This window comes from Pseudonaja textilis, chromosome Z (genome assembly GCF_049901715.1).
Source record: "Pseudonaja textilis isolate UNSWEBS1 chromosome Z, rPseTex1.2, whole genome shotgun sequence".
NCBI classification, from domain to species: Eukaryota; Metazoa; Chordata; class Lepidosauria; order Squamata; family Elapidae; genus Pseudonaja; species Pseudonaja textilis.
In genome coordinates, this window is record NC_142008.1 from 52334139 (window position 1) to 52348623 (window position 14485).

The 14485-nt window shown below is 39.4% G+C and overlaps 1 protein-coding gene and 1 pseudogene across 1 annotated transcript in view; both read right to left on the bottom strand.

The window, feature by feature from the left end:
* ZNRF2 (zinc and ring finger 2) overlaps positions 1–14485 on the bottom strand; it is a 151594-nt gene that overhangs the window by 44339 nt on the left and 92770 nt on the right. The window lies entirely within an intron of this gene.
* LOC148124009 (uncharacterized) lies at positions 6039–7143 on the bottom strand (annotated as a pseudogene).

Genomic DNA, 14485 nt, shown 5'->3' on the forward strand with positions numbered 1-14485 from the left:
ATCCTATAACATATAAGAAGGAACAGTTAGATATGGGAAAATATTGGATGAAAAGGGTGAACTTAAAACAGTGCAAAATTTAGAAGAACAAGGTATAAAGATGAATTGGTTTTCATATGCGCAAATACACACAAGGTATGTTAAAGATTCTAAAGTAGAGGGGTTTTACGATAAATTGACTGACTTAGATAAGATTTTGACAGGTACTGATGAAAAAGTGATTAAAAAATTATACGGTTATTTACTGGAAATTAAACTAGAGAAAGAACAAGTTAAAGAAACTATGATTGCTTGGGGGAAGAATTTTGGATATGGGATTGATTTAGAGAAATGGCAAAAATTGTGGTCTCAAAATTATAAAATGACAATGTCAATAGCTTATAAAGAAAATTTGTATAAGATGCTTTACAGGTGGCATTTTCCCCCGACAAGAATAGCAAGAATGTTCAAGAATAAATCTGAAAAGTGCTGGAAATGTCATCAGATACCTGGCTCATATTACCATATGTGGTGGACTTGTGAGGACGCTAGAAAATATTGGACTAAAATTCGCATATGGCTGGAAAAAATGACAAAAGAAACATAGATTTAAAGCCAGAGATTTTTTTATTGGGAATCTTACTCTGATACATACAATAAAAATTTGAAATATTTGATTGTAAATGTATTAACAGCAGTTAGGATTGTATTTTGCTAAAATTGGAAGAGTGAGAAAATACCATCACAGGAAGAAATTATTAAGAAAATATTAGAATGTGCTGAAATGAGTAGATTGACATTTGAAATTAGAGAACAAGAAGATAAACAATTCTATGAAGTTTGGGACCTTTTCTATCAATGGCTAGATAATAAAATATAATAATAGAATATTTAGAACCTTAGGAAACAATGAATGCATATCTCTTTTTTTTTTATTTGATACTATCTTTATAAAATTCTATTAAGATAGACTTGGTATGACTTTATGATTTGCTATAAAATAAATTAAGTAAATTATAGTTATCTCGTTAAAATTATAGTCAAATGATTGTTTAATATGATATCGGGCTATATTATTGTTGATTGATAATATGAGCTATTATGTAATATAACTACAATGGAGACTATGAAATGGATGCACAAAAAAAAGTGGTAAACCAACCGATACACTGTCTGTAAACTCATGAAGGAAAGGATAATGTTTTTATGTTTTATGTGTTTTTGTTTGTTGTTAAAATTAATAAAATTGTTTTAAGAAAAAAAGATTCATGGATATTGGACTTACCGTTTGAAAAGTGTTGCTGATTGGATTAAAAGACTGTAGGACATTTGGACAGAAGAAAAAGAACAAACAAAAATAAAGATGAGTGGAATATGCGAAGAAATTGTGTTGGAATTACAGGCTATAAAAGACACTATGTTTGTTGTCCAAGATGCTGCTCAAGGCTTTCACTGGGAGAATTCGCAACTCACTCGTTTGTTGCTTATTATGTCGATAAAGATGGCAAATTATCAACCATTGCATTATTTCTGATCATATACTTCATATGGTTTCTGTGCACATGTTTGTTCAGAAGTTGATTGAGTATTTGATGATTAAAACTAAGATTACAAGAATATACTTTAGTGAAAGTTCAGCAGTACAATACAAAAATTACAAAAAAAATTGTCAATCTGTGCAATCAAAACATAATTTCAAAATTAGGGCACAATGAAATTTTTTTGGCACAAGTCACAGCAAATCATCATGCAACAAAGTTGGCATGGTGGCATGAATGAACTGTTCAAGCTAGCCTCCAGAGACCATCAACCAACCAAATACTGATGCTGACAGATCTGTTCAACTTTTGTGACAGAAACATTCACGGAATTAAATATATATATGTTTCAAAGAAAGAAAGAAATCGAAGAAAGCAGGATGCTGCAAAAAGAAAGATGGAAAGTTAGCAGTGCAATAGCTCGGGCAAGAGATCACCACCAGTTTGTGCCAGTTGATTCAAATTCAATTTCTGTCAGCAAAGTTTCAAATGATATGATTAACATTGCAGCCAAAATGTCCAGTATCACTGATCCAAATTTAAAATTGGCCAACATATTTTCCAGTTGTTATGTTGCCTACATTTATGACAAAAAATGGTGGGTAGGCAAGTCATGGAAATTTCAATCGAACAAATGATGCACTGGTAACATTTATGCATCTGTGAGGCCTTGCTCATTCATTTTATTGTCCTGAGAGACAAGACGTTTGTTGGGTTTCAGAACCACAGCTTATTTGCATGTTTTCCAGTACCTTCAGTTGCATCATTAGGTCAACAGTATCAATTCCCAGAAGTGATGCTAAAGAAGGTGGCACGTAAATTCAATAATAAGCGATCGTTGGAATTTGGCAGTTCATACAAACAATATGGACTTTGGCTTGGCAACCATACAAGATACCCACTTTAGGCTTGGGAATCTAGGGTAAGCTGCCCAATTGTCAGCTTGGGAACCGGACAGATACCCACACAAGGCTTTGGAATATCAATGAAGAAACCAAACTACAGGCTTGGGATCCTGAATCAAGAAACCTACTTGTGACTGGTACTGCAAGACTATTGGGCATGCCCCCTATGGCGATGGGTTTGCTGGTTCAAGTGCCTGAACTGGTAGTGACAATGTCACCATGGACAAATATCAAAGTAATAATGCAATATGACAGTACTAATGATAATACTAAAACAAACAAGACAAAAAAATAGAATGCATGTGACATTGCCATAGCAACATCCTCAACTTGGTCCCTATTTTTAGGGTTTTATAGGTCAGTGATGAAAAACCAATCCTACTTTTTAAGGGGTTTGAAACAAGCTCTTTCTAATGAGAATGATTTAACAGAGTTTCCAGAAGGTCTTTTTTTGTAAAAGAGGGCTGAAAATACCCTATTTGGGGCATTTTTACAAAAAATGTCAACTTTACACTCAATTTGTAAACTATTGGAAAACAGTCGGAAATGAAATTTTATATTCGAAAACCTTGTGTTTGCTAAGTTATTATGTATGAAGTTTCACATATATCACCCTTCCAGAGATATAAAAAGGCAAACTTTAACCTTTTTTTAAGCCACAATATTTTCAGTCAACTTTGCTCCAAATTATCTAGATGGAGATCACTCATGAGAATGTTATTATTTTGTTTAATAGAGCACAAAAATTTGGACAAGATGGCCAAGTTTTGTTTCTCTCAACAAAATATTGCTGGAGATATTATGTCTCAAAGTTGCTGGAACCACAGAGCCATACTGTAGAAGGCTGCAGTAACCTGGTAACCTTGCCTCTGTTGCCATGGTTACTCAGCTTTCAGCACAGGGATCTTGACAGATGTCATCGTGGTCTGAAAAATATTAAGACATCCTCCTCCCTCCCACTACCAGATATCATACATGGAGAGACTCTGTTCCCTAACGTGGCCGGTTGAAAGGATACAAAAAGTGATTCCGTTTTACGGTACAAAGATGTTCCGTAAGATGTTCACATATATCCTCAATGCTCTGCGAACATCCAGAGCATGCCACTCCTTTTCCAGCTCGTGGCTAGGGTTTGGACAAAAATCTGGCAATACCAGATTCTGCACTCTGTGGAACAAAGAGTTAACTTTCAGAACAAAAGTGGGTCTACCCTCAGTACCATTCTGTTATGGTGGAAAATGCAGAGATCTGCCCTAACAGAGAGTGCTGCCAGTTCTAAAACCTTTCTAGCTGACGTGATGGCCACCAAGAAGGCCACCTTGATTGTGAGGAACCTCATTCCAATTGATCACAATGGCCCAAATGGAACTCCCGTAAGAGTCTGTAGAACTTTAGACATGTACCATGTAGGGTACCTATGGACTACCAGTAGTCGCAGATTCGTGGCCCCTCTGAGGAATCTATGGACCAGGGGATGATGAGAAATGGACTCCAATGTCCCCGCAGATAAGACAGAAGACAAAGCCACTACCTGTCTGTGGAGAATATTGGGCAAAAGCCTCCTGTCCAGACCATCCTGGAGGAATTCCAGAATGTCACTAATAGAATCATCAATGGCCAAACAATTAGTCTAATTAAACCAAGTGCAAAAAATCCTCCAAGTTGCATCATATATGTGATTGGTAGATGCTTTTCTAGATGTCTGGATAGTTGCTATGACCTTTGAAGAGAAGCTAAAGATCCCCGCTCAATCTCCATGTGGCTAACTGAAGCCATTGGGACTCTGGATGAAGCAGAGCTCCCTGGCTGAGGGAAATCTTGGAAGGGGGGATCCTCCAAGGTTGAGCCACTGATAGGTTCACCAGATCCATGAACCAGGGACATCTGGGCCAATGTGGGGTCAGGAGTAAAACCTCTTCCCTCTCCACCAACATGATTATGGCCAGAATGAGAGGAAGAGGTGGGAATGCATACAAAAGACCTGGTGGCCACTGGCTCCGAAGGGTGATCTCCTCCACCCCCGGTGTGGTGAACCTGGGGAAATACCTGGAAAATTGGGCATTGTCTGAGAAGGCAAACAAATCTACAACCAGAGATCCAAAGATTCCAATCTCCCTGAATAGTCCAGATGGAGACACCATTCTGAGTAGTCTATTTTGGCTCTGCTTAGCCAATCGGCCTGTACATTGTCAACCCCCAAAATGTGTTCTGCCCTGAGAAACAATAGAGGCCTCTCCACCCAAAGACCTAACCACTCTGCCTCCTACATAAGTCTTGGATCTGGTTCCCCCTTGACAGCTGATATGCGCCTTGGCTGCCACACTGTCTGTCAGTATTAGGACATGGGTCCCCACCACTTTGCCCCCAAACTGCCTGAGGACCAGATGAATTGCCCTGAGCTCCAGCCAATTGATAAGTCGAGTGCTGTCCAACTGAGACCACTGAACCTGAGCATTTCCGATTGGAGATGGACTCCCCAACTGTAGAGGCTGACATCTGTGGTGACAACCACCCAGCTGGGTCCTTAAAGAGCTGACCTTTGACGATGGCAGGAAACTGCCACCACCAGAAACATCGGAGAACTGACCAAGGGACCAAAACATTGATGGCAGTGTGGCTCTTGCCTAACCTTTGGTAGGGCAGAAGGAACCATTGTAATGACTGGGCATGAAGTTGCACCCATGGGACGATGGATATGCAAGACACCATCTTACCCAAGAACTGTAACAGAAGAGACAAGGGCACTGTCCATCATTGCCGGATCTGCTTGGCCAAGGATTGCAAACTCTCTTGACAATCTAGAGACAGGAAAACTTCGCAGGATACCATGTCTATGACCGCTCCCAAATGGAGAAGACAGTTGGTCGGATGCAGATGGCTCTTCTTGATATTTATCAACTGCAACACCGGTAAAGTAATTTGAAGGTCTATCTTGGCAGTGAGGTCCGAGGACGATTGAATTAAAATATAATCTAAGTAACATTGAACTCTTACTGACAGGGCTCATAAAGAGGCCGTAAGGGCAGCCAGTATTTTTGTGAATACCCTGGGGGCTGAAGAAAGCCCAAACTGTAAAGCTTGATACTGATAGTGTTGTCCATTGTAATAGAAACGGAGAAATTTGCAATGAAACAGCCAAATTGGCACATGGAGGTATGCCTCCATCAGATTTATTAATGTAAGGAAGTCACCCTCCTGAATGTTCTCTAAATGTTGGTTTGGAGTGTCTGCATTTTAAAGCGCCAGTAAAGGATATAATTATTCAGGTGTTTAAGGTCCAGGATTGCTCTCCAGCCTCCCCCCCCAAGGCCTTGGGGATGACAAACAACCGGGAATAAAATCCCTGCCCTTGCTGATCCTCTGGTACCACTTGTATAGTGTGAATATCCACTAAGTGTTGAATGGCAGTTTCCATGAGGACCCTTCTAGTGTTGACCTTAGAAACGGGACAGCTAATAAAAAACCACGGAGAGGAATTCGAGACAAAGCCCTGACCACACAGTCTGCAAAACGCAGGCGTCAGATGTGTTCTCCCATTGAGAAGAAAAGAGAGACAGTTGGCCTCTGATGTGGGGGGATTAGACTTGCAGTCACATGGAACATCGGAAAGAATGACTTCCTCCTCCTCAAAAGGGCTGCTTTCCCTGTGAAGAAGGAAGCTGTCTACCTGGCTGGTGATCTTGCCAAGCTGGGAAGGTCATCTGGAAGCATGCAAACCTGGAACCAGAGTCTTGACAGAAAGAAGATGGGTGGAAGTAGGAAGCAGGCCTAGTTTCTGACCTCTTGAAAGTAGAAGGAAGAATTTTCTGCTTGTCCCTGGTCTCTACTAGGTAGGGCTCCAAAACATCATCAAACAGCTTGTCCCCTTTTAGAAGAGCTGAAGCCACCTTCCACTTTCTCCTAGCATCTGCTTGCCAGTTGCAGAGCCACAACAGTCTCAACACCATGACAGAGGACATCATGGCCTTAGTGGCAAATTTAGCTGAATTGAGAGTTGCATCTACAGTAAAGTGGCAGCTATCATTTTGTTCAAATCCTGATGCACTCTGATGCCTAAAGCCGGCACATGCTCCTGCATCTGTTTTATCCAGCGGAGCGACACCCATGTGAAAACGAAGCTGCCATTGAGGCACGGACCGCCCAGGCCGAAACCTGTTGAGATCTTTGCAGGATCTGTTCAGGATACTTATCCTCCCCTTTCAACACGTCCTCTGGCTCCGTAGGGATCCCTGAGGATGATGCTGAGCTAACTATTGGGGAGTCCACCGTGAGGAGCTGCAAGGCCTTGGCTAGATCTGGACCCACATTGTAAAATCTCTTATCAGTAGTGGAAAGGCTAGGGCCAATGCCTGGAGAGGCGCATTGCTTCAGCACCATATCCAGAAATAACTTAGGAGATTGCAAAACCTTTGTTTGGACAGTAGGTTGTGAGAATAGCGAATCTCCTTGTGTCTGCCCTTCAGGAAGGGGCTCACCATGGCCTCATCTGGGATTAAATGTGCTGTATTTTTTGCTTTATGTAAGAGGGACTTAAATAAGATAGGCTTAAATAATCCTGTGAACACAGGCAGTTCAGGAGAAACACCTTCATTCTCTGATAAGTTTGAATCCCTCACTTCCCCTTCTTCCTCTTCAGAATCAGAAGTACATTCAAATTGTTCAATAGAAGCAGTCTCCTGATATCTTATCCATTCACTATGGGACAGTTGCGAGGCCTGCATGGTGTGCTTAACCAATTCAGGCTTGTCAATAAGAACTACCTCATAAGGGAAGGTTTGTATAGGAACTCTTAAGAAACCAGAGGCTAACCCATAGAGGGGCTTAGGAGATGTTGAAATCCATCTGCACTTCCCTGCCTGATAGCTGTTGAAATCACATCTCCCATAATGTCAGGGACCTCTGCTCCAGAAGGACTCCCAAGGTCCGCAGCTGTAGGGTAAAGGTGGCCTCCGCTGGAGACCTTTGCCACCTATAAGGCTGATGGCAGGCAGAAATAGCAGGATCAGCCCAAGCAACAGGCCTGTTGCTGGGTCCTGTTCTGTTCAAATCCTGGGGCAGGGAGGAGTTAAACTCAGCAGCCCCCTCTAGAGACCAAGCCTGTGGAATTTGAAAAATAATTGCCTCTGAATCTGCCCCAGCAACAGTCAGAGGGGGTGACAGTTGCCTCTCTCTGCTCCAGGCCCTTTGCAAACTGTTGTTCCAGGGCCTCATGTCTTCTCTTTTCTACCTTTTCCTCAGCTTTAGTTCTCTTCTTAGTGGCAACAGCCTTAGCTTTAACTTTGGCTGCTGCCCCTTGTGCTGAAGAGTGTCTTTTGGACCTTGAAGAGACCTGCGCCATCATAGAGGAAAGAGCCTCTTCGCGACCTGTTTCACCTTCCATAACTCCTAATGAGGCACAGGTGTCTGATGATATTTTCTCTCTGTTTTAAGGCCAGGCGAGCTGTGGTTGCATTGTGAGGCCTCAAGAGGACTGGTCTATCATGCCCCACAGTTAGCGCCAATCAGCTGTTCGACGCTGACAGCAAAGACTATTCCAGCGATGCGGTAACGTCATGCGGCTTTAAAAAGGGGAATTGGCCTGGCTGTAGGCAATGTAGCCCCTATTACCACTCCACCCACTTGCCGCAATCACTTACAGCACTGTTGGTGGCCACAGAGTGTCCTCAGCACCAGGAGAAGATCTCTGGTCCTGGAATCACTCTGGGAAGGGAAGGGTACTTTCCATTCCACATGGCATCACGTTGGCTCTACCGGGTCCCCAGGAGATTATCACCAAGTTCAAAGCAGGAATCACTGCACTTGTCAACAATACAAACAGAAATCCTATCTCTTCATGAGAGATCGCAGAACACAATTCACTTCGACGAGGGACTGAGTCAAAAGCTGGGGTAACCATGACAATGGAGGCAAGGTTAACAACTTGTCACTGTCATGTGATGGAGGCGGAGGTTATCCTGTACTGAACTCTCATAGCAGTCTAAACAGAGAATGACTATATCTCTGCAAGTATTGCATCGGCAAATATAACACTTTACCAATGTTCATTGGGGACATGTCTGCATGTTCACAAAAAAAATTCATCAAAATCCCTGATGGTCAAGCAGTGACACCCCAGACTACTTGACATGGAATGACCCTAGTAAATCTCGTATAACAAAAGAATACATGTATTTATTAATATTTCTCATGTGTAATGCAAGAGACAGCTACTGATAAACGAAGGTTAGGGTAGTACTCTGAATAATTTGACACATATTTATAGAATTGTTTAGATAGAATTCTTTATTGGCCAAGTGTGGTTGGACACACAAGGAATTTGTCTTGGTGCAAATACTCTCTGTATACATAAAAGAAAAGATACATTCTCCCTGACTGAGAAATGTATTATCAGGTTACGGCTATGGTATGGATTAAAGATTGGATCAACCTGGAAAATAGAAGAGTATTGTCAATAGAGGGTCACGACTTGCAGAGAGGGTGGTATAGTTTCCTATGGGATGGGAAATGTAAACAGCATGCATATTTTCAGAGACACATGATTAGAGATTCATTAATTTGGATATGGAACAAGATTAAAAAGAATCATTATACTAAACTACCAAACTGGCTGTCAATTATGGAAGCACAAATCTACCCAAATGCAATGGATCTGGGGAAAAAGAGGAATTACAAAGACATATTATACACATGGACAATTAAAACGAGACAAGAATTACAGCAACAAAATAGACTGGTGACCATACATGCAAATTCAGACGAGATATCAGAAGGACAAAGAATAATTTGGTTTCTGCATGGAAAAACATCAATTAGATAAAATTCTACAAGAAATGGAAAAGAAAATGATCTCAAGAACATATAACTTTCTACTAGATTTTAAAATGGAAGAGGAGGTGGTCAAAAAGACGCTGGTGGTATGAGTAAAAAATGTTGGCCACAATATAGACCTGGAAAAATGGGAGAGAATGTGGGGATCAAATTACAAACTAATTACATCCACAGCATACAAGGAAAATCAATACAAATTGTTCTACCTTCCTCACGCTAGACTGGCAAAAATGTTTAACTCAGACCCAAATTGTTGGAAATGTGGAAAAGAAAAAGGCACTTATTTTCATCCCTGGTGGACATGCCAGGAAGGGAAAAAATGTTGGAATACAATTAGACAATGGATAGAAGAAATCACGAATCAGAAAACTGAATTTAATCCGGAAACTTTTTTATTAGGTATAATAACACAAAAATGAAAACAACAGATAGACATATCATGTTACACATATTTTTTTTTCATATAAATTTTATTGAATTTACAATTAAAAAATAACATAACAACATTACATAAGAAACAGAGAGAGAAAAAGAAGAAAGAAAGAAAGAGAAAGAGAGAGAGGAAAAAAGCGCTCGGTCTTGCGACCGAAAAAGAAGAAAAAGAAGTATAAAGAGAGAAAAAAAAAAAGACGGAAGAAAAAAGAAAATACGTTAAAACCAGACAGATATTCTTTTTGACAGTCTACAAGATCCAATTCTCTACCTTACTTTAAATATACACATCTTATCGCTATTTATGGTTATTTATGCTTATTTATGCTCATTGAACAGTTTGTCTCTGATATAACCAATTATACCACGTATTCCAATTATTATCAAATGCTGAAGACTGGAGTGGCAGGACAGGAGAACGGAGGTGAAGAAGTCTGGTGCAGGCTTGAACACCTTTCTGGCGTCAGGAGCGATCCCCAGGGATACATGAACCCGGAGAGGTTTGTGTCAACGTGGAGATCCTCAAGCTGCAGAGGGGGAAGGCAACTCCCGACAGTGAAGAGGGAAGCTCCCGAGCTCGGCGCTAAAGAGTAAGCTGTCATTTTATGGCAGCTTCCAATCAGTCTGCCACTTGAGTGAATAAGCAAAGCAGTGACAGCCTGCGAGATCGAGTAACAGGAACAGAGAAAGCGGTTTATATCTTGGATTCTTTGAAGTCTGAAGGGAGTAGAATGACAGAAGAATGATAGCATAAATTCTTCTCTCCTGGTTGTGATAAGCACCTCTTGGAAGTCGGACGGAGAGCTGACCAGAAAAGCAATTGGGAAAATTTTACTCTGTGAGGGGAAGCTTTGGGGAAAGAAGGAGATTGCTAAAACCTGGAGATCCGGAACTGGTCTGAGCACAACATGACTATTACATCTACTTAATATTGGGGAGAAGATAAATTGAGCATTATATTGGACTTTGGAAGATTTGTATGTGGATTTAAAAGTTGGAAAGCAAAGAAAGAAGCAGCAGCAAGAGGAAGAAGCCAGAGGCGAACAGTAGGCTGGGAAAAGACGGTTTTGGGACTGCAGATTAGTCAGCACATTTCACCATTTGCTGATTGGAAGGCTGAAAAGAAACCTCTAGCTGGAAGATGGAACTTTAGCTCACCCAATTTGCTCTCTTTATACGTGGTACTACTTAAGTTTACTAAGTTGGCACTATTTCTCTTTAAGATGACTTCCTTGTTGTTGTTTGTTTGTTGAATTTCTGAAGCTGTGGTAATCTCTCTTCTACCCCTTCTCTTATTATCTTGCCCCTTGCCTCCCTATTGTATCTCCTAAATACTTTACATAATTTTACTTACTGGGGGGAAGAGGAGGATACACTATTATCAAAGAGTTAAGAGTTTACTGTTGTAAGTATTAATAGTAAAGGGATAAACTTTGTTGATATAATCTATTTATAAATTATTTAGACTACTTATGACATTTAAGATTAATTCCTTAAAGTGTTAATTGATGTACTATTGTTGACCAATTTTCTTATTACATTGACTAGAATATTGTTGCAGATCTCTATTTATGATATAGGGGAAAAGACTGTGGAGTGAGATATAAAATTGAAATACGTGAATAGTCTTTCAAGTACAGGACCAAATACTGAATGGTGATTTGGGATAATATATTTAAAATTGTGCATCAACAAAAACAAATACTTAGAGAGATGACATCCACAACAACGATGGCCTTAAAAGCAGGAAAGAAGGCTATCCCGACCCTATCGACTACGTTGACAGCCACCCCACCAACATCTCAAAAACTATCGAGGAGTCTTTAATAGGGAAAAAGCAGCCCAATGTCCCCAATATTAATATACAAACTTCCATATTAGCCTTGCAGGGAAGCTATATCTAAAATGCAAGAAATGATGATTAAAAATCACAAGGAAACTAGAGCAGATATAAGCGAATTGAAAGATGAGATGGGAAATTGAAGGCTGAAATGAAAGCGGATATAGCGAAGGTGGAGGGGTAGATAGGGTCTCTACAGCAGGCCATGGAGAGAAACGAAGTGAAGATAAAGAGATAGAGAGTAGAACAACACGCATGGAGACTAACTTTGAAAGGATGGATGAGGAATTTAAAAATGTACTTAGAGAAATGGAAGACTCTCTGGTCCACCTCGAGATGGACAAAGCAATGGCGTATTTAAGATTCCAGAATGTGGCGGAAGCCAAAAATGAAGAATTGGAACATTTGATGGCAGAAATATTGGCTGAATGGCTAGGAAAGGAAAAAGATGATCTAATTAAAGAGTTTGATGAGGTATATAGGTTTAGCACAAGCTACGCCAGGCGTAACAACTGTCAAGAGAAATTCATATCCGCTTCTCTAGGAGATGTCTGAGGATTTAATTTTGAAAATGTCTAGGAGGAAACAATATCATATAAAGGCAGAGAAATTAGGATTTTAAAACAAATTCCAAAGAGAGTGAGGATGATAAGACAAGATTATAAATTTTTAGCTAATGATTTAAATAAAGAAGGAATCCGTTTTAAATGGTTAATCCCGGAAGGGATGGAACATGGAAAGAGAGGAAAATCAAAATAGAATCGATAGAACAGGCCCAAGTTTTTCATCAACAGCTCACAGATAAGAATAGTCAACCCACCAAAGAAGACCTAAAACAAGACCACAGGAGGTCCGATATTATCACAGAACCCAAAAGGAACGACTTTCTCCAATTTCAGGAAGTGATAATCCACAACATGGGAGAGAAGAGCAAATCCCACAACAACAACAACAAGAGAACCGAATCATTACTAGGCAAAAATCTAAGCAGAAGTAGATAAATGGTGGAGGGGAAGAAAGTTGCTCTCCATCAATATAAACGGATTAAATTCATTATTAAAAAGAAAAAGGATATTCTCAAAACTTATTCAACATAACGCAGATATAATATGTCTTCAAGAGACACATATTTCGAAGAATGACAGAAAGACATCTAATTTGTCCAAAATTAGGTAAACTTTTTACAGCACCGGCCGACCAACACAAAGAAAAAGGAATTGCAATTTATGTAAAACAAGATGTAAAGGCAGAATTAATCTGGTCGGATCCCGAAGGAAGAACTCTGGTTATACAAGTTTGGATAAACCACATCACATTTTTACTTGTAGCAATCTATGCCCAAATGATGACCAGGGAAATTTTTTAAACACCTTCACCAAAAAATAGTAGGCTTTGAAAAAGAAACATTTGCTTGATTGGCGATTTTAACTCCATTGCAGACTACCAGAAAGACCATAGTAATATGGGGGAAAAACAAGGGAAAAGGGAACTTTCTGCGGCATGTAAGGAAATGTTGAGAGAGTTAAATTTAAAAGATCTATGGAGGGAGCACGGAATCTTGAAGGAAAACAATTTACATATTATTCTAACCCACATAAGACTTGGACCAGAATAGATATGGCTTGGATGGATTTGGACTTGGCTAATGAAATAAAAAGAAATCAAAATCCTACCGAATGAATGGGCTGATCATAACCCAATACAGCTAATTTGGAGAGATAGGAGACGAATAAAAAAAAGATGGACACTAAATAACCAAATTGTAAACGAAGAAGAGTATATTAATAAACTGAAAGAGGAGCTAAACTATTTTCTAAAAGATAATAATAATGAAACAACTTCAAAACAGAACATTTGGGATACTATGAAAGCAATTATAAGAGGCACAACAATTTCCTATAATGCTATGAGAAACAAGAGAATTTATGCCCAACAAAAGCGCGTTACAACAACAAATCCAAGACTTAGAAATACAATTACAAAAACCCTAAGACCCAAGGACTACAAATTCAGTTAATACTAGCCAAACATAAGCTGAATTTAATTGAACAAGATAAAATAGAAGTTAGCTTGAGAAGGTCCAAACAAAATTATTTTGAGCACGCCAATAAACCAGGAAGATGGCTATCTTATAAACTTAAAAAAGAAAAAGAAAAGAGATTGATACACCAATTAATAGACTAGAAAGGTATCCCACAACATGAGATTGAGAAGAAAAAGGATATTATATTAAACTATTTCCAAAGATTATATAAAAGAAGAAATCAATGAGGATAAAATAAGAACTTATCTGGAGAATACGAATGATAAAACAATAGGGGAAGGAGACAAAGAATTACTAAATAAGGATATTACATGGTCTGAGTTAAAATCTGCAATGGAAAATCAATGTAATAATAAATCCCTGGTCCAGATGGGATTCCAGTAGAATTGTATAAAGCCACAATAGATTTAGTAGGGCCTCTGATGCTGGAAGTGTTTAACGAAGTACTTTTGGCTGCCAAAATGCCAGACTCATGGAGGGGCGTTGATTGCGTTAATTCAGAAGGAGGATGTGGATGCCAGATATATCAACAATTATAGACCAATCTCACTTTTAACTGCCGATTATAAATTATTTACCTCAATTATTGCGAATAGAGTAAACAAGTTTTAAATTTATACATTCATGAAGATCAAAATGGCTTCCTTCCATTCCGCCAAATTAAAAACAATTTAAGAACCGTTATTGACGTCTTAGAATATTATGAAGCTCATCCAGAGAAACAATTTACACTCTTGTTTCTAGATGCAGAGAAAGCATTCGATAACTTACATTGGCACTTTTAATACAAAAAATCTATAATATGAATCTGGGCACTAAATTCGAGAATATTATCACAACAATTTACAATACCCAACAAGCCAATATACTAATTAATGGTGAACAAACAGGCCCACTAAGCATTGAAAGGGCGTTAGAC